The sequence below is a fragment of the Hibiscus syriacus genome, unplaced genomic scaffold (assembly GCF_006381635.1).
Source record: "Hibiscus syriacus cultivar Baekdansim isolate YM2019G1 unplaced genomic scaffold, ASM638163v2 tig00116997_pilon, whole genome shotgun sequence".
In the NCBI taxonomy this organism is placed as follows: Eukaryota; Viridiplantae; Streptophyta; class Magnoliopsida; order Malvales; family Malvaceae; genus Hibiscus; species Hibiscus syriacus.
The window spans coordinates 1,119,045-1,141,964 of record NW_024063513.1 but is presented as its reverse complement, the minus strand read 5'-3'; the positions used below and the strand labels follow the sequence as shown (position 1 = coordinate 1,141,964).

Sequence of the window (22,920 nt, the reverse complement as noted above, 5' to 3'; positions counted from 1 at the left end):
AACATTAGGTACCAAACTTAAAAAAAAGGTATACGTTAGACACCTTTTGAAGTTTAAGCCTTTAGTTGTATAATACTTGGGTTTGGAGTAAAACCGACTTTAGATAAACATAGCTATTTCACCACTATTTTCTCTCTCTAGAAGCAGTGAAGTATGTGAAAAGCAAACACCCTTTCTCTCTCTCTCTCTCATTTCCATATTACTAAGACAAGCACCGTTGCTTTCCATCTAATCCAAAATATATAGCATTATATTATGTTGTATCATACATAAATTATTAATTTCTCATTTTGAAAAATTAAAAGAGATGAGAGGTAAGGTATTATTTATGGAGTGTAGTTGTTCTTCTGGTTGGTGATTCATTGTTCTTTATTGTCTCCATTTCTCTTTTGTTAGACTATGGAAAAACCCTAAGCTTAAGGTTCGATTATTATTTGCTCCACGTTTTTAGATCTTGCCTGGGTTGGAGTTAACTTGTCGATCGACTGTGTTGACTCAATGTCGAACAACGAGTGATTCGCTGAGAGTTGAAATGCTGAGGCAGTTGTCCCCCCCCCCCATTTAATTGACTGTATATTTCAATGTTAATCTGCGGAAATGTCGGCTTCGTTAGCAGCATTTGAACGGCCCAGAAACGGAGCCTCCAACACGGTAACATATTTTTTTAAATCCTTTTTATTTTCTGTTTGGTTTCTGAGAAAATGGAATGTGAATAAAAAGAAAGTTTTAGGGATCTTCTGTTTTGAGCTTTACTTGGATTGATTGTAAGAAGTTACAGATATTGAACTTTTGATTAAGGCCTTAAATTACCATTTTTGGTAGAAGTTAAATTTTATTTTTGAGATTTTTAAATTGAACTTCAGTCCAACTTGTTTTGTGTAATATTATTATTATCATTCTATTTGAAAGAAAGAAACAGTCTGAGAGAATCAATGTAGCAAAAATTTTGAAAACTTGAAATATAATAAATCAATAATGTTGTTCTGTTCACACGGGGCGTCATTGGAAGCATGGAAAATTTTACTATGCATTGTAGTTTTGAATTTTCTATATGTAAGTAACTAAAATAAATTTTTAAATAAAATTTGTGCTTTTATTGTTTCAATATATAACTTTTTCTTCAGGTTAATAATTTTGTATCCTTACAAAAATCTATATCAGCATGCATGAGCCAAATACTCCCCCTCCTCATCTCCTTAATTGGATTTGGAGGAATTCTACAAAATCGGCTTCTAATTATGTTAGAAAGAGAAAGTTCTCGTGCTATCGAGTACATAATTTGGTCAGTTAAAAAACATTATGTAAAATAAAATGAAATCAAGATGGATAGATACATAAAATAAGGAATAGAAAAATGCGGAGGATCAGAAATTCTTCAACATTTTCTTCTGAAATTTATGAATTTACACTTTATTCCAGTCCCATTGCTACATTTAAAAAAATGAATTTAAGAGTTGCAAAGCGTAATATATTCTTCAACCTTGTCATAGAGATTTTAGTTATCGGATGATGTTGTATACCTCAACTTATGGTCCACAATCTAACATATTTTCCCGCTGCTTGGTATGACATTGAATTGTTTTGCTTTCTACTGTCACATGTTAACATCAGCTGGTAAATACATGTGTTGTCACCACTTCAAGGTAGTTCACAATTCTCGAGGAAAAACCAACATAGTACAGTAGCAATAATAACTGTATAAACATTCAATCAGTAGTTAGTAATTGTAAACAAGCGTTGCTTCAATCTCTAATTGATCGATTTGCATAGCATCAACTGATAGTACAACAATAAAATTTTGGGTTTTGGTGGTGAAGCCATAATTGCTCCCTTAAATTGATTAAAAGCTCTTTTTTGCAAGAGAATAATTAGTTTTGTACTAGGCATTTGGTGCTCGTTTTTGGCTTTTGATATGTGACAGTTTCACAGGTTTTCAAGAGTGGCCCTCTTTTCATATCCTCAAAAGGTTTGTAGTGTATTTGACCACTGTTTCGTTCCTATCTCCCTTTAAACTATTTTCATAGTGAAAACTCACATCAATAGTTTACTATTTGCCCATAACTTCTATATCTTTAACTCATGCTTATATCTATTTATTTATAGTGATAAGGAAATGCAGGTTGTTTATTTGGAATAGCTTTTTGTGTATAAATTGCATCGGTAGTTTGTATATGCACATATCTCTATCAGCATTACACCTGTAAATAGGTATCTATGTATTAGCATACGTATGTTCTTTATCTTCTTGGAAAATCATGTTCAAGTGTTTGTTCTTCTTTATTGGTGGTATAGGTATTAATTTTTCAACATGTGTTCTTGAAGTGAAGAATCATGTTTTTCTCCATCGATTATAATATTTAAATCTTGGAGGACATCCATCTTTCATATTAATATTTTGTTGCCATCGAGATCTGGATTGAGGTCTCATGCATTCATTTTTCTCGGTAATCACCTCTCTGATGTGTGTGGCCTAGTTATATGACAGTGTTTTTTAAACACTCCTTTGATTCTGCTATCGACATGGTTTGGCTCAAAATATTTTATAATTTTTGAACTTCTGCAGGGATCGGTTGGAAATCTTGGAAGAAGAGGTGGTTTATCCTCACACGCACATCCTTGGTGTTCTTTAAAAGTGATCCTGTTAGTTCTTACCACTGTTTCCATTATTTTAGTAATTATAGTATGGCATTTTTTCTTCCTGAATTTCATCTGTTACTGTTCTTAACTTCTATGCTATGCCAAAGTCATTAGGAATCTGTTGTCTTATAATTAAGTTCATAGTCGTGTGGCATTTATTGGTGTTGCACCATATTCAATTTTTTAGATGTTTTCCCCTCACTTTTTATGCATATGTATGTACCTTGTCTTTTCAATGCTTTAACTGTTGGAATGGTTTAATAGTATATATTAAATCATTCAGGATTGTTGCACATAGAATAGGAAGATCAGGATAAGATTGATTTCATGGAACACTGCGGGACACAGTCATCACTGAAATTTGAGGGAGCGGTTGCAGACCATCATGTTATGAATTTTTTAGATTTTCTTACTTCTTGATGTGCCTTGCCATATAAAGAGGAAAACTGATAATGGTCTTTCCTTTAATGTTTGAATGATCGTTAAAAGTTTATTTTCAGAAGTTAATTAAAACAAAGGCTTATTGCTTTTTCTTGCAGAGTGCCCTACCACAAAGAGGTGGTGAAATTAATTTGACTTTGGGGGGTATTGACTTGAACAGTTCCGGAAGGTCTGGATAGCAATTACATGTTTTTTATTATGGTTTGCGATTATAGTCTTGCTTATAGTTCCTCTTCTTTGCAGTGTTGTTGTTAGAGAAGATAAAAAGTTGTTGACTGTATTGTTTCCTGATGGGCGTGATGGACGAGCTTTCACTCTTAAGGTGCATGTTTCAGCTATTATTTTTTGTTTTTAGGACAAATTTCAATACTTGTTACTTGCCAAATTCAGGCAGAGACATCAGAAGATTTGTATGAATGGAAAACAGCTCTAGAAAATGCCCTCACACAAGCGCCAAGTGCTGCACTTGTCATGGGACACAATGGGATTTTCAGAAGTGACACAACTGATACAATTGAAGGGTCATTCCATCAATGTTTGTTCCCCAGAGTTTATTCTTAATTTATTTGACGTTCATAATTCCTTGTTGACTGATTCTTCTGCAATACCTTAATTTTATTAGATTTTTGGATTTTTCTTAGGGAGAGACAAACGCACTGCTAAATCGTTGGTTGTTGGAAGACCCATTTTGCTTGCACTTGAAGATATTGATGGTAGCCCATCATTCCTAGAGAAAGCTCTGCGATTTCTTGAGAAGTTTGGTAAGTGGTGACTTATTTTATTTGCTTATATTAATCGACCTATTCCTTCTGCTGTTGTGCTAGGTCTGATGGAAAGTGAAGCTTTGCTGGCACATACACTTGTCTAGAAAATTGTGTTCTTAATCTTTTGAATTGGTTTTGTTAACCATCCAAAGGTTTTATCTGTGTGATCTTAACATTGGGGAAGATGTCAGATCATCCGTTTTGTTAGAGCATAGGAATCAATAGCTTTATGTATGAAGTCCTATGCCTTCCTGCATGTAGCAAATTAAGATCCTTGATAGGCTAGCAGTTTGCATTTTCAGTTTTGATTTGAAATTTTGATCAACTTAGGCCAAAATTTCTATGCTCAAACACCCATTTGATAGTTTATTACCTTTTTACATCATTCTAGGTTAGATTTTCTGAGTCATCATCTTGGCTAGAGTGCTCAAACCCGCTAGCAGTTGCATTTTTTCTTATCAATTTAGAATGGTCGGATATGTGTTTAAACTTCATTAGCTGGTTGAGCTTGTAAAATTTTTTACTAGCAAGGCTATTTTGGAAGAATAAACTGGGAGATTTCTGTGATTACAAGAAAAGAACTGACACGGATAAAGTGAAGAAAATATTTTCTTTCTTCGTTGTTACTTTTATCTTTTCACTCATAATATTGTTTCTGCTATAGGAATTAAAGTTGAGGGAATTCTACGTCAGTCTGCAGATGTTGAGGAGGTTGATCGTAGAGTTCAAGAATATGAACAGGGTATCTTTTCATTTGAAATTGATGATTCTTTTAGAATTTCCACATATTTGCATATCTGGATCTCTCAAAACTTCTTAAGGTTTCTTGTGGATAAGTTGTGTTCTTAACATGCCATCCAAATGCTCTTACATATCATCTTTTCAAAACGTAGGCAAGACTGAATTTGGTTCCGATGAGGATGCTCATGTTGTGGGAGACTGTGTAAAGGTAGCTCTGTCGGTACATTATATCATGTTTTATCAGATTGATTTCATATTCCTTTATCATGAAAGTTTTTTGATCCACAGCATGTTTTACGGGAGCTACCCTCCTCCCCAGTTCCTGCATCCTGCTGTGCTGCATTATTGGAGGCTTACAGTACGTTTAACTCTTTGCTTTCTTTTCTCTCATCTTTATTATTGAATTTTGATAATATCTCTTTAAGATGTTAAAAGATATTTATTGTAGTCTAAAAATCTAAGTATATATTCTTGGTGCAACATTTGGTGCATTATATGCATATTTAAAGCAAAAAGTACAACCACGACTTGTGAAGTTATGATGCTTCACATGCTTGCTTTACCCTGTACGGCTGTACTCATGCGTTTTTGCATGCTGAGTTGATATATTGACATGTCAAGGCTGGAGTGAATAACAGTCAGCAATCAGCATTGTAAATTACTCGACAAACATTTAATTTACTATGGAAACACAGAAAAATATTTAAGGGAATAAAAGAATCTTGGGTGTTTTTTAGCAGGTTTTCCGTTTATACATTAGCATTCTCAATTTCATGAGCGACAAAGTGGCCCATTTTGCAGTAACTGGAACTGAATCACTTTATGAGAGGACTTGTATCTGCTAATGTTGTTATTTTCGTGTTGTCACTTGTCACTGCCACTCTATAATTGTTTTTGTGTGTATAAAATGTTTGGACTTGAATTAAAAATCTTCTGTGCCTTTGAACTTTAAGCTGTTTATTTATGTTTTTGTTTCATTCCAGTCTGCTGCAACTGGTACATTTTTTTGGGGTGCACAAGTGCAACTGCTACACTGTATAACTTATTGTTTGAAATTGTTTCACCAGCTTTATATTATATATGTGTGTATATATTTAAAAAGTATTTTGCATTTTAGTGGTATAATTGCTAATGCATCTGTCATAGTTAATACTGTTGCTTTATGTTTTCATTGGATAAGAAATTGATAGGAAGGAAGCTCGGATAAGTGCAATGTGCTCTGCAATATTTGAGACATTTCCTGAACCAAACCGCCGCCTGTTACAAAGGTAATGTCCCTGTCGCTTTCAAACATTTCATGTTTTACATTTTCCCCTTGTTTGCACCTATTCTTTATGGTGTTCCTGTAATGAAAACTCTTATGATTGAGTTTAGTTTTCAAAAAACTATTCATTTTATACTTGATAGTTTTTATTTGATAACTTGAAAATTGAATTCAGGGACGAAGCGTGGGGTGGGGGGAAGGGCCCCAATTGGTTAAAAGGGTTAATTACCTTTTCAGTCCCTCTGAAGTATTAAAAATTCATTTTAAGCCTTTTAACCCTTTGATTAAATGGAAAATTTTCATTTTCATCCCCTCCTAAAATTATAGGTTTCATTTAAGCCCTTTTAAATTATATTTTAAACTTTACCCCTCCTAAGTTCTTTAAATTTACCCCCCACGCCCACCCCACAAAGTTCCTGACTTTGTCACTGAATGCATGATCGGTAGACATCTTGTTGAGATGAAACATGAATGCAGAAAAGATGATTTTACTACTCTGTAAATGGTTTAATTGGCACAATGCTTTACTTGTAAGCAGACGCTAAATTGTGATTCTTTAATAAGAAAGTGTGATTCACCATCTGTTTATCTCACTTTATTTGATAAGAAAGCATGAGATTTGTGGAAAGGGTTCAAGCAATATTAAGTGTTTAAGCTACAAACAGTATAGGGATAGGTACCTGATCCACGTAAATATCTATTCTTAGGGAGCTTTGAATTGGTAGAAGTCAACAATTTTTTTGATGTATATATATTCTGAAGTTATTAATATTTATTAATTTATGTAACCTGGTATGCATCATGATTTGTAGGATTCTAAAGATGATGCATACAATCTCATCCCATTCTCCTGAGAATAGAATGACTCCATCTGCTGTAGCTGCTTGCATGGCTCCCTTGCTTTTACGCCCTTTATTAGCTGGTGAATGTGAGTTAGAGGATGACTTTGATGTAAATGGTGATAATTCTACGCAGCTTCTTGCTGCTGCAAATGCTGCTAACAATGCTCAAGCCATCATTGCAACTCTTTTGGATGATTATGACAATATTTTTGATGTAAGATGTTCCCAGCTTCATTGTTGTCTAATGTATCAATCTGAATGCTCTCTGTGATTTCTTATGCTAAGTGTATGTTTTTTCCACAAAAAATAATGTTTTAGAATAATTCATACCCATGTTTTTTTTCCAAATAATATCATGAAAACGAAGTTATATATGCTTGGGATTCATGGAATTATATCATAACATTTATAGTCATTTACCTCTTAGTATTAGCGAAGTGTAAACTTATTTAGAATTTTTTTATTTCATTTAGTAATAAGCTTGTTCAGCTGTCATGAATTTGATGACAATGTCATTTCATGAATTGTTATTTGACCGCAAACTTGAGTTGATCATGCTGCCATTAATCATGGAAAACTTCAAAAGTTTTTCTTCCCTTAAAATGTTTCTTATTATTGTGATTTTTTCTTTCTCATAATTATAATTTCAAATCTTGTCAAACTTCACACAATCATAACTCTATGTTTGTGGTCTCCTTTCATATGGTACTATTTAGTGATTATTTGTGTTATTTCAGGATGAAAATCTACAAAGATGCTCTATTTCAGCTAAATCTCGGATTGAACATAGTGGTAGTGAAGATTCAACTGATAATGAAAATCCAGATATGAAAGACAATGGCTACCATGATGCTGAAAATGAAGCCGGTTCAGACTCGGATGAAGTTCCTGAACGTGTTTTTAGTGGGAAATTAAGTGAAAGCAGCGGTTATGCAGGCAGTGATCTGTATGACTCCAAGGTTCTCTTCCCCCTCCCTTTCTCTCTTTTTCTCTAAAATAAAAACATAAATATTTTTTTTTTGATAAGAATAGGATGCCTTGTTAAAAACCCCCTTCTTAACTGTCCGCTTCCCATAAGGAGAACAAACAATCAGTGGAAGGAGGAAAAGAGTTCCTCAATTTTATTAAAATAAGGGTTTAAATACCCAGAATTACAACCAGAAACATTACAATTACCCCATTACAAAGACAACCCCACTCTCAAAATATCCCTATCCTCACCTCATCCAATCCCTTTTTTAGCCAGTTCATCAGCTTTCCAATTAGCATTTCTTACAATCAGCCTACATATGACATCCTTAGCTAAAACCAAGGATCTAATTTCCCTAAGAATACATTCATAGCATGGAGGACAAGAAGAATTTTTAATCCAAAGCTACCGAGCAATCGCATTCCAAAATAAGATGACCTAGCGAAACCCAATCTGAATCCAAGAATAGTTTCAACCCCCGCTTTGATCGCCTTCAATTCAGCTAGAATAGGACCTGGACCCACGGAATCAGAAAAAAACAGCAGCGTACAGCTGTTCGAATCCCTTAACAGACCACCAATGCCCCCTTCCTCCAATCACTTACTACTGCCCTGTCTACATTAGCCTTAAAAAAGCCTTCGGGAGGGGAGTCCAACAAGCGATTTTCGCTTTTAATTTCCGAGGGAAAGTCAACTAGTCCGCCAAACAAGGATCCCCAAACAGGGAATCCAACGAAACAGCCGAATCCGGATGCTTAGCTAAAAAACAAGACGCCAATCTAAACCTTGGAAGTTGAAGATTTGAAGCTGAATTTTTCCAGAATTTATGGGGAGCAAAGTGTGTTTTTGGAAAGAGAATTTACAGAGGAAGAAATTTGGGAAACTCTTCAATCGTGTGATAGTAACAAAGCTCCCGGACCGGATGGATTAAATATGGGTTTTTTCAAGAGATTTTGGTCTATTCTAAAGGTAGATATTCTGAAATTTTTTCATAATTTCTATAAGGGGAAAGATTGGGAACATGGAGTCAATCATACTTTCATTACTCTTATTCCCAAGGTGTCTAATATTGGTGGATTAGATGATTTTAGACCCATAAGCCTTGTAGAAGGGTTGTACAAGAGCCTTTCTAAATGTCTTTCAAGGAGATTAAGGAATTGTATTACTGGTTTGATAAACCCAACGCAGTTTGCATTTATTCCAGGTCGTCAAATACTGGATTGCTCTCTTATAGCTAATGAGGGAGTTGACTTTTGGAGGAAGAAAGGGCTTAAAGGATGTGTGTTTAAAGTGGACTTCAGAAAGGCCTATGATATTGTGGATTGGTCCATTCTTTTTTACGGTTATGGAGAAAATGGGATTTGGCTTCAAATGGAGGAGTTGGATCAGACAATGTGTAACAACAACCTCAGTTTCAGTTCTGATTAATGGGGTCCCTTCTCAGGAATTCCCTATGGCAAGGGGTCTCCGTCAGGGCTGGTCTCTATCTCCTATGCTTTTCAACTTGGTTGGGGAACTTCTAAACTTACTGCTTTCAAAAGCAGTATCTGAGGGACTGTTTTCTGGACTGCAATTTGGAAGAAATGAGACGGCTTTTAATTTATCTCATCTGCAATTTGCAGATGACTTAATTATTTTCTGTGGAGCTTCGAAGAATCAGATTTTAAATGTTAAGAGGGTTCTAAGAGTGTTTGAACTAATTTCTGGCCTTCAATTGAATTTGAAGAAAAGCAGATTATTTGGTGTTAATACGACTGCGGAGGAGGTTGAGGAGTGGGCCTCGTCTATTGGTTGTGCAGTTGGGAATTTTCCCTCTGAATATCTAGGTTTGCCTCTCGGTGCATCTAGGAATTCTTCCTCTCTTTGGGATCCGGTGGTTTTACAATTTAACAAGAAGCTTGCAGGTTGGAAACCGAACACTCTTTCATTGGCAGGGAGGTTAGTCTTGATTAAGTCGGTTCTCTGTTCACTTCCAACCTACTATTTATCTCTGTTTAAAATTCCTTCCTCGGTTAATTCCAAACTCAATTCCATAATGTCTAAATTCCTATGGGGAGGTGGAACGGATAAAAACAAGATTCATTGGGTCAGCTGGTCCAATGTGTGCAAATCTAAGGAGGAGGGAGGTTTGGGAGTGTTGAATATTATTAATATGAACAGAGCTCTACTGGGGAAATGGTCTTGGAGGTTTGCTAATGAAAGGAACGCTGTTTGGATGGGGTTGATATGTTCAAAATACAATCTGGATCCCTACTCTTTACTGTTCAATAGCAAGATACCAGCTCAATCCTCTTGGATTTGGAGTTCAGTGGTTAATTCTCATTTTAAAGAAGACTCATTTGGCTCAAAATTTCGATGTATGTGCCGAATTCAAGTTGGTTGTGGTCAGTTTATCCGTTTTTGGCAGGACAAATGGACAATGGACTGCCCTCTTAAGGTCTCTTTCCCAAGGCTGTTTGCCATCTCTTCAAATCAGAGTGGTAAATTGATTGATTTCGGCGAGTTTAGTTCTTTAGGCTGGATTTGGAATATTCGATTGAGGAGGAATTTGGCTGATTGGGAATTTGAACAGTGGACTAATCTGATGACAATCATTTCTAATTTTTGCTTGTCTAAAGATGCCAGCGATGCTCTGATCTGGAAAGGGAAAGGGGATGGTGTTTATTCTGTTAATTCATGTGTGAAGATTTGTTCCTCGGTTTCTCAGGCGAACTCTTTTTGGAAGAAAATTGTGGAAAGGATTGGTGCCACCAAGGATTGAGACTTTTATGTGGCAGGTGGTCCTTCAAAAACTACCAGTGAGGACTGAACTGGCTAAAAGAGGGGTTTCGGATATTGTAGATCTTTCTTGTCCTTTATGTAATTTGGTGGATGAATCCTCTTCTCATTTATTTCTCTCTTGTTTTGTCGTGTGGTCTTTGTGGAATACATTGTTGCAGTATTGGAGTATCAGTTCGGTCTTTCATGGAAATGCGCAAAACTTTCTTCTAGCTTGGGAAGATCTAAATTCCGGTTCTACTATTTGGAACTTTATTCCGGCTGTTGTTATGTGGACTGTTTGGAAAACTTTATTCTAGCTTGGTTCCTAGCTAAGTTTGCAGATTCGGTCATTTCTTTGGATTCCCTTATCAGTGACCCTTCCCTTGGGGATTCATGTTTCCCTCCAAACAAATCAATTGTCTCTACCATCCCGTGGTCCCTCCCTCCTAAGGGCTTTGTTAAATTGAATGTAGATGCAGCTACTAGTTCTGACTGGAAGAGCAGTGGAATTGCAGGTATCCTAAGAGATGAAGAAGGTCTACTTTTAGGTTCTTTTAAGACGGCTTCTGGTCCGGGTCCACCTATTCTGATGGAGTTAAAGGCTGTTAAGGAGGGTTTAAATTTCTTTCACTCAGTGAGAGGAGGTATTAAGGGTCGGTTGATTATAGAATCATATTGTAAAATGGTAGTGGATTGGATTAAGGATGGATCTTGTTGTCCTGTTGTCTATGCCTCCATTGTTAGGGAGGTAGCTGTTAAACTCAAAGAAGTCGAGGGAGTTATTAGATGGGTGGCTAGGACAACCAATATTGAGGCTGATGGGTTGGCTAAGTCTGGTATTGGTTAATTTTTCTTTGTTGTTGGGATATTTTATTTTGGGTTTTTAGGTTGTTTGTAAGGGTTTTATCTTATTATTGTATCTTATGTATCTTTATTAATAAAGTTTAAGGAACTCTTTTCCTCCTTCCTCCGATTTAGGAATTCAATATGAGTTCCTTAAATCATGAAGAGGTTTTTTAATGAGGCCTCAATTCCTATAAAAAAAAGAAAACATTCACTAGCTTCTCCCTCGCACCATTTGCTTTCTGACTAGCCAGTGCCTCTTTGTATGACCTTCCATCGTTAAACTTATTAAACAACTCCATTATGATATCTGCCTTTCTTTTCTGAGCCTCCGAGCTATTCCCTGACCTTTCAGCTACCCTCCCATTACTTGTTCCTAGATCATTCTTTTTCACATACCTTGTTGTACCCGCTGAAACCCTTTATGATCGACCGTTGCATTGTTGACTTTCGCTATGGCATTTTCCATATCTTCCTGGCTTCCAAAATGAACAAAGGCAAAAGTAGAATCCTTGATTTTGGCCTTCTATTTACTAAGGGGATGTAAACCTTCACAACTTCACCATGACGCTGGAATAATTCCCAAAGAGATCTTCTTGAGACACACCTGCTAAGATTATCGACGAAAACCACCCATTTTGATATTTTAGAAGATGAAAAGACTCTAATACTTTTAGCTCCAGTGGGGAGCGAATCAATTCTAGACATATTTTCCTTTTCCATAAAACATAAATATTATATGCATCAATGATTGCACACTTGAATTGCCCACCAGTCAGTGGCCTAACCCAATTGGGCTGAGCGTGGAAATGATTCTTTAGGCTGGAGTATGGCCTGAGGATATTGTTATATTATTATATTCAAAATATATTTATTTAATTTAAAATATGAATGGCTGGGTTGCCGGGACAAATCTGACCTGACTCGGCTTTAGATAACATTTTCATTATGCCAACTGGGCCCATCCCATGGAAACCTTCCAGGCAGACAAATGCAATGACTTTACATGAGAACTGTTATGGTGTTTGTTGTGATGATCAATGCTCAGAAATGATATCTTGAATCTGGATATCTTGAATGTGGGAAGTAGCTAAAGATTTTTTGATTTTGTCATTGTACTCTTGTGTTGAACTTGAGAAGATGTTGAGTTTAATTTGTAATAACATGTCATTTTCTTGCTCTTTTTTGCGTACTCTGCTCCTGAGATCATTTGTTTTGATACTTTGAGATTTTCTTTGTGATTATATACAGCTTGAACAATCATGCTGTACAAACAATTAGTACCTGGGCTTGTGATTATCCATGGAGATCTGGAATCACATACTGTTCATTGAATTTGAGTGGAATAGTTTTTAGATGGATTTTTCATTTGACAGTAAAGTCGAAGAGGATAAATTGAAAAAAGAGTATTTATATGTCATGGGAAAGCAGTGAGGATTAATTAGAACTTTAGCGTAGATAGTTCAATGACGTGAACTGTATTAAGTAATGATTTGCCTCCTTAAGGAGATAAAAGAAGAGTTAAGTTTAAAACCTTATGTATTGGAAATTGATATAGTAAAGCAAAAATCCTTCATGTATCATTGAAGAGCGTGCTTTGTGCACTTGACTTACCCATCTAGTTTAGGGTTTCTGCAGCACGTTAAGCCTTAGCTTGATAAAAGACTGTAGATTGAATGAACTAATTCTTCATGTTTTTGTGTTCCAATTTCCATGCTATTTCAATAACATTAACCCCCTTGACATCATCATTGTGAACTTTGTCATAATGTGGATGCTAATTTTAAGGATGATTTGGTAAATGAAACATTCATATGCTGTGTACAGGCATTTGGGTATGATGGTCAAGATGTCCCCTCCCCTAGAAACAATAATATTCAGTCTGAGAGTTCAAGCTTGGCCGTAGAACCTTTGCAGATGAGATATCCTGATCTTCAACTGGAAGAAAATGGTAAGCAAAATAAAGGAAATGAAAACCTAACTAATGGAATAGATGTCCCAAGTGTGTCACCTACTGCTGAATCTTACCGATCAATGGGTGAGATTCTGTCTTCAATGGATCCTAGCCATCCTATATATGCGGCTGGACTTGAATCTTCTTCTGAGAAACCAGCTGGTAAAGCTAGAAGCTCCAGTATAAATACAAAGAGATCAACATTTTGGGGAAGAAGCAATGTAAGTTACCATTTTATGATTTATTACATAATTGTGAGGATCTATCTATTTACATGCATTATACTCGTACACTTATTCAACAATTTCTAAATAGATTCTAGATATGGTTGATTAACTTAGACATGATCTATGTCTTGATAAACTTTCCAATGATGGAAACTAGAAAAAATCATTTTTGAAGTAGTCCTAGAATAAAGTTGAAGGCTTTTTAGTTGCATCATTGCTTTGTGTTTCACCGCTGCATTCTAGGATTTTCATCACACACGTTGCAGTTTATTTTCTTTATTTTTCTCTTGTTTTTGATAAATCCTGCATGCAAAACTTAACGAAAAAAACATCATGCATACAACCGAGAGAGGTCATAAGTGTTTCATCATTGGATAGATAAAGCTCCAAGCCATACAGGCATTGGATTTATTGTTCTCAGTTTAATGTTTGCGGGTGGTATAGCTTCAGCTCATACCGAACCAGTTTGGAACACTTTTCCAGTTTCTTTCATTTATAAATTTACTCCTATCTACTTCCTCCATTATGTCTCGACTCTTATCAAATTGTTTTGGCCCTGGACTTATTTGGAAGGCTGTTTGTTTTCATGCACTCAAATAATAAGTACGATTGCTGCATCAGCTAGCTAAGAAATGTTAACGGAAATCTAGTCTTTCTTAGAAATTGCATAATTTACATATTTTACTGGCTGAGAATGTGCCTTATCTGTCACTGTATTTAGACTATATTAGGGAACATTATTTCTAAAAGTTGTTACTGCATTGCATTCCTCGGTAAAGCATATGTGCATCTCAAATTTTGTTCCTTATTTTGTTGGTGGATGTACATGTGCTTTGGTTTGACACACACAAACACAATCAGATGTTTTGTAAATCCGTACTCCCTTGAATCTTCTTTTGCTTTGTTATACAGGCCAGAAAGACACCGTCAATAGAATCAGTTGATTCTTCTGGTGAAGAAGAGTACGTTACTCATTATATCTTATAGTTTTCTGTTTTGTTATTTGGATTTCTTTTAACTAATAGTATGCATTTGAAAACTATTACTTGGGCTATGTGCTTTTGCAACTCTTGCTTAGCATTAGCATGAATTGAATTTCATCTTAAAAATCTATACACTTCTACTTTTAACTTGGTATTGTTGTAAGATCCCATATGTTAAAACAGTGTGCAGTTGAATTCTTTTATTTCCACTGTCTAAATGTAGCTTGTAGTTGATGTCTACCTTATTGTCTTTGCAAAATCAATTTGTTGGTTTTTTCCCTCTCTCTAGGCTTGCTATACAGAGGCTTGAGAGTGCTAAGAATGACCTACAACATCGCATTGCAAAAGAGGTAGGCAGGAAGCACTAATTTTTTTAATTCATAATATGCTCGACCAAAATTTTGTCTCCATTGACAGATTACTCGCAACCTTCTATAGGCTAGAGGAAACGCAATTTTACAAGCTAGCTTGGAAAGAAGAAAACAAACTTTGCATGAACGTCGCTTGGCACTTGAACAAGATGTATTTCTTTCTTACCTATTCTACACTTTTCTCAAGAAATTTTTATTTCTTAATCTGTTTGCTGATATTTGTACTACATGTTCAGCAATTAATTGAGTGTTTGGAATTTCTTATTTGCAATCATTTTGGATTAGTACTATGTGCTTTATTAAGGCCTGGTTCTATATATTTCTTTGCTGCTTTAGTGAGGAATTAGATGCTAACTTTATCACTAGTTAGGGTTCGTCATTTGATTTTAAATTTGATGCCATCATCAAGAACAACAACATTGTCTTGCCTATATTGCCTTATTCTGTTTACTCTATTGGGCCTTACTCTTAACTTTGATACTTAAGATGCTAAATCTGTGAATTTCTTTACCTGTTGGAAGATAAGGTTTTAAAACTTTCTGGAAACTAACTGCAGAACAGGTTCATGCAGTTGCAAATATATTTCTTCTTCTGTTTCTTACATCTAATAGTAAATGCCTTTGGAAAGTGAGGGCTTTTGGATTAATGATGGCATCTTCGATGACTGGATGAAATTCAATCTGCAGAGGGTCATTCTAACTTGACAATTTTGTGGATTGCATTTACTGTGAAATAGTTTTATATTGAAATTCTTTTCCGCGACTTTTGTGGACATAGGGCAAAGGGGTAATAATTGGGTATTTTATATACTGTAAATTGTTGTGTGAAATCTCCAACACAGAACTATAATCTACTTTCTCTCGAAGGAATGATTCTTCTTGGACAGTTTTTCCTAACCTTTTGGTGAAGAATTATGGTACTAGTTTTGCCCTACTTACCTTTAAATGATTGTTCAGGTTTCTAGATTGCAAGAGCAGTTGCAAGCTGAAAGGGATCTTAGAGCTGCCCTTGAAGTTGGATGAGCATGTCATCTGGACAATTTTCTAGTTCCCGTGAAATAGATTCCAAGGTTGGTACTGATGTCATGAGAACTGTTATTCTTTATAAATCTAGTATTCCTCATTCTTACAACTTAAAAATGATGTGAAGACGAGGGCTGAGCTAGAGGAGATTGCTCTTGCTGAAGCTGATGTGGCTAGATTGAAGCAGAAAGTTGCAGAACTCCATCATCAGCTGAATCAGCAACGGCAGCACCATTTTGGTTCTCTATCTAATGCTTGCGGCCATTTTCAACATGTCCAAAATCATAACTCTCAACAGTGAGTAAATGGAATCTTTCTGTTCAGTTATTTTTAAAGCTCCATATAACATTAGTGGCAGTTGCATGGCAGATTCATGAGGTCCTTATGTTATCAATTAAGCAATTACTCATGTCAGTTGTAGATTAAGATTTTGTTCTTACTTTTATCAGATGAATTTTTATCTTTGCATATTGATGCCCAAAATCATGCGACTTGTTTCAACAGTTGGTTCCTTGTATTAGGAGTTATCTTTCAAGTTTCCTCACGAGGATTCTGAAACCATAACATATAATTTTAGCCAAGGTCTTTTAAAGTTTCTTTTCTATTAAGGTGAATTCAATCACCTAATAGGATAGGCTTATATACATATCTTATAGGCGGATCTTGTTGAGTGGATTGTGGGAGGAGGGCAATCATTTTAGTGGTTTCTGAATCATTAAAGCCAAAAGCCTTAGCTAATTACTACTTAGGCTTGGGTTTGATGTTTGAAAGGGATGTAGTTACTACTATTTAAAAAAAATTGATTACTAAATCCTAGGGATAAAGAGACACTTTTTGCTACATTGGTTATGAACAGTTTTTATTATCTTGAAGTGGTAGTTATTATATATTAATATGGTGATTTTCAAGGGTTTCTACTGATTGATAATTCACATGGTGTTTTATTATTGTTGGTGAAGTTTTTACTATGCACTCTTTAACTACCTGAAATAGTAATTAATATGTCTGCAATATTTGTCTGCTAAAGAGTCGACTTAATAATTTAGTCTTCTTGTCCTTGTAATTAAATGTATGTATATGATTTTTGAAGGAGGTTTCTTCAGCAGGATTTTGATACAACCCTCTCCTTTTGTAATCATGAGAGGAAACATAGAACAGAGGTATGCCTTCATTACATTTTTTAGAACCATGCTTCTTGGTGGATTGAAATGGAATTTCATTAAGAAGAAATTTTAAGAATATGATCATGTTTGCTTTCGTGAGCTTAACATTTCATTTTTTGTAGAGCCTGGCCCAGCCATTTGACCCAGTTTAGTTGAGACTGAAGGCTGTTCATCCCAATTTTATGGTTTCCTTGGAAATGATCATAATTTTTATGTGTTTTCATCTTACAGTGGATACCTTTTTGTAAGGAAATATACTTGGGGTATAATTTTACTGACCGAGGCTCGAGAAAGAAAAAGCTTGAGCTCAACTTGGAACTTTTAGGTGTATGTTGATTGAGTACCATTTTTTATTCTCGAGCTCGGCTTGAGAAAAGATCCAACTTTTCCAGCTCACTTGATCACCTGATTTACGTCCTCCAGTTCAAGATCAAATTATGCTTTTCCATTTACACATTTCTTGAGGCATTTGGTCTCTTAAACAAATTTTGCTTTGTTAAGGTTTTACCTTGTTATCAGCTAGAGCGCGCCACTGAATCTAATTTCTGTATGCCATGGATTAAGGAGTTTTATTGGTAATGACTATGAAAGTAAACTGATGATGAGGACAGATCAGTTAATATCTTTAATTTTTTCCGCTTCAGTTCCTGTGCATTGAACCTAATGCTATTACCTTTGAACTTTCTCTCTCAAAAGAGAGTCTTCTGTGTTTTTCTCCCACTTTACCTATTCCTGTTCGGTCCACGTTTTGTCAACTAATATGAATTTTTAAAACTGTCTGCAGGAGAGTTTGTTAGGGCCAGATTGGAAGAATGTTGAAGGACAGGAATTAGCAGTTGGCAACAGCACCCGGCTGCCTACTCGAAAGCAATTAATGGATTCACCAAGCTTGAGTGACTCAAAAAGTACTGAGCTGTCGGATAATATGTCAATGGATGAGGTTAGTTCTGCCTCTATCCCATCCACTTCAAGAGCTGCGGAGGTAACAGCGACTAATTGCCTGTTTCTACTCGGCAGGGGACATACTTCTGCCTTGTTTCTATTACAAACCTTTTTAATTGTGGATAATTAGTTTGATAACTGATGCTGCTGTGATTTGCAGGTGATTGATTATCCAAGACATCCTTCGGTAGCTTCATCAGCGCTGGTAGAATTAACAAGCCGTCTTGATTTTTTCAAGGAAAGGCGATCCCAATTAATAGAACAGCTTCACAACCTGGATCTGACTATGGAACATCCTCGCATGATTTTCTACACAAACCATCGTCACGGCCCCATGGAACTAACAAGTGAACCTGGAGGAACAATGATGTCTCATGTTGTGTACATACTAATTTGCTGCGTCTGAACTTATTTCTTTTATTTTCTTTTGGCCATTGTGAAGGTGATTGGAGCTGTAATCAGGATGTTTTAATTTTTGCATGAGACTGAAGAAAACCGTCAACTTTGTCAATAGTATATGCAACTTTAGAGTTTCTGCATCTCTGTATCCGAACAAATGTCTTCGAAGTAAAACAACTTCCTCATTTTGAGCACTTTCTTGTAAATCATCATCATCTCTAAACTGTTCTTACGTATGAAAGGTTGAGCCATTGCCAACTCATTTTCTCAAAACCTTATTAGAATTGAGATGGTTGCTCTCATAGTTTGACCACCTTCGTTCCCAGAATCAGTCTTTTTACAATGGCTCAGTTAGAATATAACCTACATAATCTAAAAACTATTAATGGTACTCATAAAAGGATTAATATCTTGGAAACAAAACAAGAAAAAAATCAGAATTAGTGAGAAGCTCTAGTCCCAAGCAAACTTAGATATCAAAAGCTAAAAAGTCGCAGTGGAAAACCTAATACAACCACCCCTTGGGACACCATGATGATGGGGCATCACTCATCAGCCAAAAACAAAAACAAATTCAAAATTTCAGTATCTTCTCCGAGGGCTCCTTGAGCGATGTGTCCTTCCAGATCTGCAGAAATTTACAAAGTGTATTGTTAGGTCCCCCGTACAGCACTTATTTTGCATTTACACAATGAAAGAACAGCTAAAAATACCCAATTTCCAGACAATCAAGCCAAGCGTAGAGGTTCGGCCAAGTTTGGTACTTGGGTCGAGTTAAGTTGGTTTCTCTCAGGTAGGTCATTTCTAGCTTCGGTCATCTTAGAGTCAAGTAGTTCAGATATGGATTGCTTCAATTCCAATGATTAACATGTTCCATAAATTTAGCATTCTTTGTTGATATATTTTACCAATCAATCCAAACTCAGCAGCTTATTAAGAGAGAGAAACCTCGTATTTTTTCTTTTGAAGGCTCCAGTACTGGGTCCATTGCTAAAGGCCCAATCAACATTGATCGTCTGTGTTAGAAGTTCTGCTCCATCCATTGTGGATATGGCCTTTTTGGCTTCTTCAAACTTTTCATACTCGATCAACGCATATCCCTAATTGGAAACACTTGCATTAAGTTTTACTTGAACCAAAATACACATTATAAGGAAAACACTGTAAAGTATAAACGAGGGAAAAAGTTCGTCAAAGAATAGTCTTTGTATCATTATCTTCAAACAGTAGTCCGATACTAAGACATTGGCATGTGTCAAGCTAGCTTTAAGTAACAATATAAAATGGTTAGAAGCACAGGACTGCTATAACTGAGCCAAAATTCTATAATACTTGTAGAAAACGCAAAATAGTAAATATTAAACATACATATAAAAATTATGACATTGCATAAAACAACCGTCATAAAGATAGCACCATTGCTGCTTTTAATCACTAGTTTGACTACATAATATTTCAAACATAAGTTCGACGACATATTGTAAACGGACAATCGATCCATAAAATATATCTCAAACAATTATGAGATTAAATTTTTATCATATCAAAGTCAACAAGTTAACATCTAGTTTAGATAATCACTAATTTTTAAGAAAAATATGAGTTTAGAACATTTGAATAGTTAGGTGACTATTTTGTAACATTTAATAGTTGACAACTCAAAAAAATAACATCTTATAATTTAGGAGATCATTCTGTAACTCTTAATAGTAAAATGAATTAATAAAATGATGTTCTATAGTCGATAGATTATTTATGCACTTTACCCAAATAAATTTTACTTTTTATTGACTTTGGATCTAAGCCCACTCTCAAATTTCGGGAACGAAGTTTCACAATTTAAAAAATGTTTTTTATAAAAATAAATTTCGATAAATTTATTTAAGATCAATACTTATTTAATCATAAAAAAATATTACGAGAATTTTAAAGATTTCAAAATCAAATAATTTTTTTGGTCGAGAATGGTATAACAACACGAAGGTCAAATTCCACATAATATCCATTGATCGATATTTATTCAATTCATATGAAATTTATAATAGAAATTCGTCAAAAGAAAAAATAGCGTCGAAATATAACATAATTCATTTTATTAATAAAATAGAAGGGGACGGTTGGGAATGCTTATGTTTTTTTACGTTTAAAATGTGATTATTAACTCAAATAAAAAAACTAAAAAAATACTTTTATGTTGAAAAAAACTCATTAAAAAACATTTTCAAGTAACAGGATTAGTTCAAGTAGTAAACAACTTGATTTTATTTATATAAGGTCTAAGATTCGAGTACTTCTGTATGTAGAAAATTTTTGTTGGAATACTCATCCACTAAAAACAGGTGTGCAACACGGGTCGATCTGGATTAATCAAGACAAAGCTTTGGAACCAAGAGTGCAACAAAAAAAACTTTTCAAACTAAACCTAATACATATTTCGGGTTAAATTAAATTTACGAAGTATCGATGAAGAGAAAATAGCATCTTAATTGTCAAACTAATCAATTTGTAGAGCCTTGGAACGATAATAACATCCACCTAACGTAACAAACATTGCCTCTCACGGTCAGAGCCATACACCACCAAATCCATCAGTGCTAACAAAACATTGATATTGCAAAAACAATAACCAACTACAACTCTAAGATTGCTGGGATTGATATTACATCATATGAACAAAACAACCAAAACGATCGTATCAATGATCCATCGGATATATTTTTTAAAAAGAGAGGGAGAAAAGACGCGTAGCTTTAAGGAAAGAAAGTAAGTTTTTTTGTTTGTTTGCGGATCATCTATTATGTAAAGGGTTTGGACCTGTATGAACTTTTCTCTTTTCATCATCGAAAATTCCATCGTCGTCATCAGCACCGCCATCTTTAGCTTTGTGGCTTCCAGCTTCAAAGCCACCACCACGAACAGGGGGCTTGAACCGTTGGGATGAAGCTGAAATAGCTGATTTCTTCAAGCTGCTTCCATGGCTCGAGCCTGAAAATTCTAACTGCAACAGGAAGAACGAAAGTAGTAGAAAGAGGAGAGCGAAGCAATTCAAGTTTCTGCTAAAACCCATTCGCCGATCATGCATGGATATCGGTCAGACCCTTTTAACCCGCGGATTTTCTCTTTGAAATCCGATACTCCCAAAGCTGGGGATTTTTGCTTTTGGGTAATTTTGAGATGGGAAAACCTCGGGGTTTGAGCTCTGAAATGACGGTGATATGTTTATGAAGAACGGGGTAGTCAGAATGCATAGATTTTGGTGCCTGACGTTGCAATAAAATGGGCAGATAAAGAGTTTGGGAATTTGATGTTTGATGTGCGAGACCATATTACATGGGAAATGTATAGAGAAAAAAAAAAATGATGATTTGCTGTTTCGTGTTGGAGAGTTTGGCTGGTTTTTCTTCGTTGAGATATTTAATATATCTATTAATTTTTTTTATTATGGTAAAATTATTATAAAGGATTATATGTTTTATATATTCTTAATTATTTAACAATAAATATTTAATCACCTTTCTGTAACCGCTGACGTTTGAACATGTAATTTTCAAGAACAATAATAATTCATTTAATCACTTAGATAAATTAATTCGTAATATTTATTAATTTCATCTCACTTTTCTCCACTATCACCCCATATGGCTAAAGTTACACACTACTTCTATATTAACTACTTTGTATATAAAACACAATCAAAATATAGAATTAACGAGAAAATAATTATATTTTTCCAATTGAGTCTTAATCTGGTTGTTGTTGTTGTACACCAATTTGAATGTGAATTCCTACATGTTTAACCATATCAATTTCTTTACACTAATAAGAGATTCAAAGAATTTGAATACAATTTATCCTTTGAATAAAATGTGATTTTGATAATTTTATTTTTTAGGATCAAATGAGATAAAGATAATAATTTACATATCAACGTGAGAAAACGGATAGAATCTAAAGACTAAATCATAAATCAAACTTTTTAATTAATAATATCAATAGAATTAAAATTTAATTCATTATTAATTAATTAAATTTAGGTAAAAGGGTCACTACTGTTGTCTCTGTAGTAAACTCAATTTATCATTTTCGTCCTATCTTTTTTTGCATTAATTTAGTCATCGAAGTTGTCTATGGATTAAGGAATTAGGTTAAAATATTTAACACACTAGTTAGAACAAATTCCAAAAAAATTATGAGATTAAGGGATTATGTCAAATTTTTAGAGATTTTTTTTGACCGTTGCATACCGTAAATATTTTAAATACTTTATTTTTAATTTTTGATAAATATCACGTCATCATCAAGTCACGCTATTATATTTGACTAATTTGAAATTTACTAATGTTGAAAATGAAGAAAACTAATGTTTCTGTTAGTGAAAACAAACTTTAAAAGTTAAATTGACGGGAAAAAAATAAATACGAAAATAAAAATTGAGTTTATTAGAGGGACAACCGTTACCTTTTTGCCTTAAATTTATTAGCAATTGTAATTACATAACCCACCAATAATGCTAAAAAAAAACCTTTCAAGCACGCAATAAATGAGATAAGACAGCACTATTTTAACAAAATGTCCTCTTTTTCTTTTTAAATTACTAT

The 22,920-nt window shown here is 34.8% G+C and overlaps 1 pseudogene; it reads left to right on the top strand.

Moving 5' to 3' along the window:
- The first annotated feature begins 550 nt into the window (after nt 1-550).
- Nucleotides 551-18,300, top strand: LOC120194425 (annotated as a pseudogene).
- Nucleotides 18,301-22,920: the final 4,620 nt, after the last annotated feature.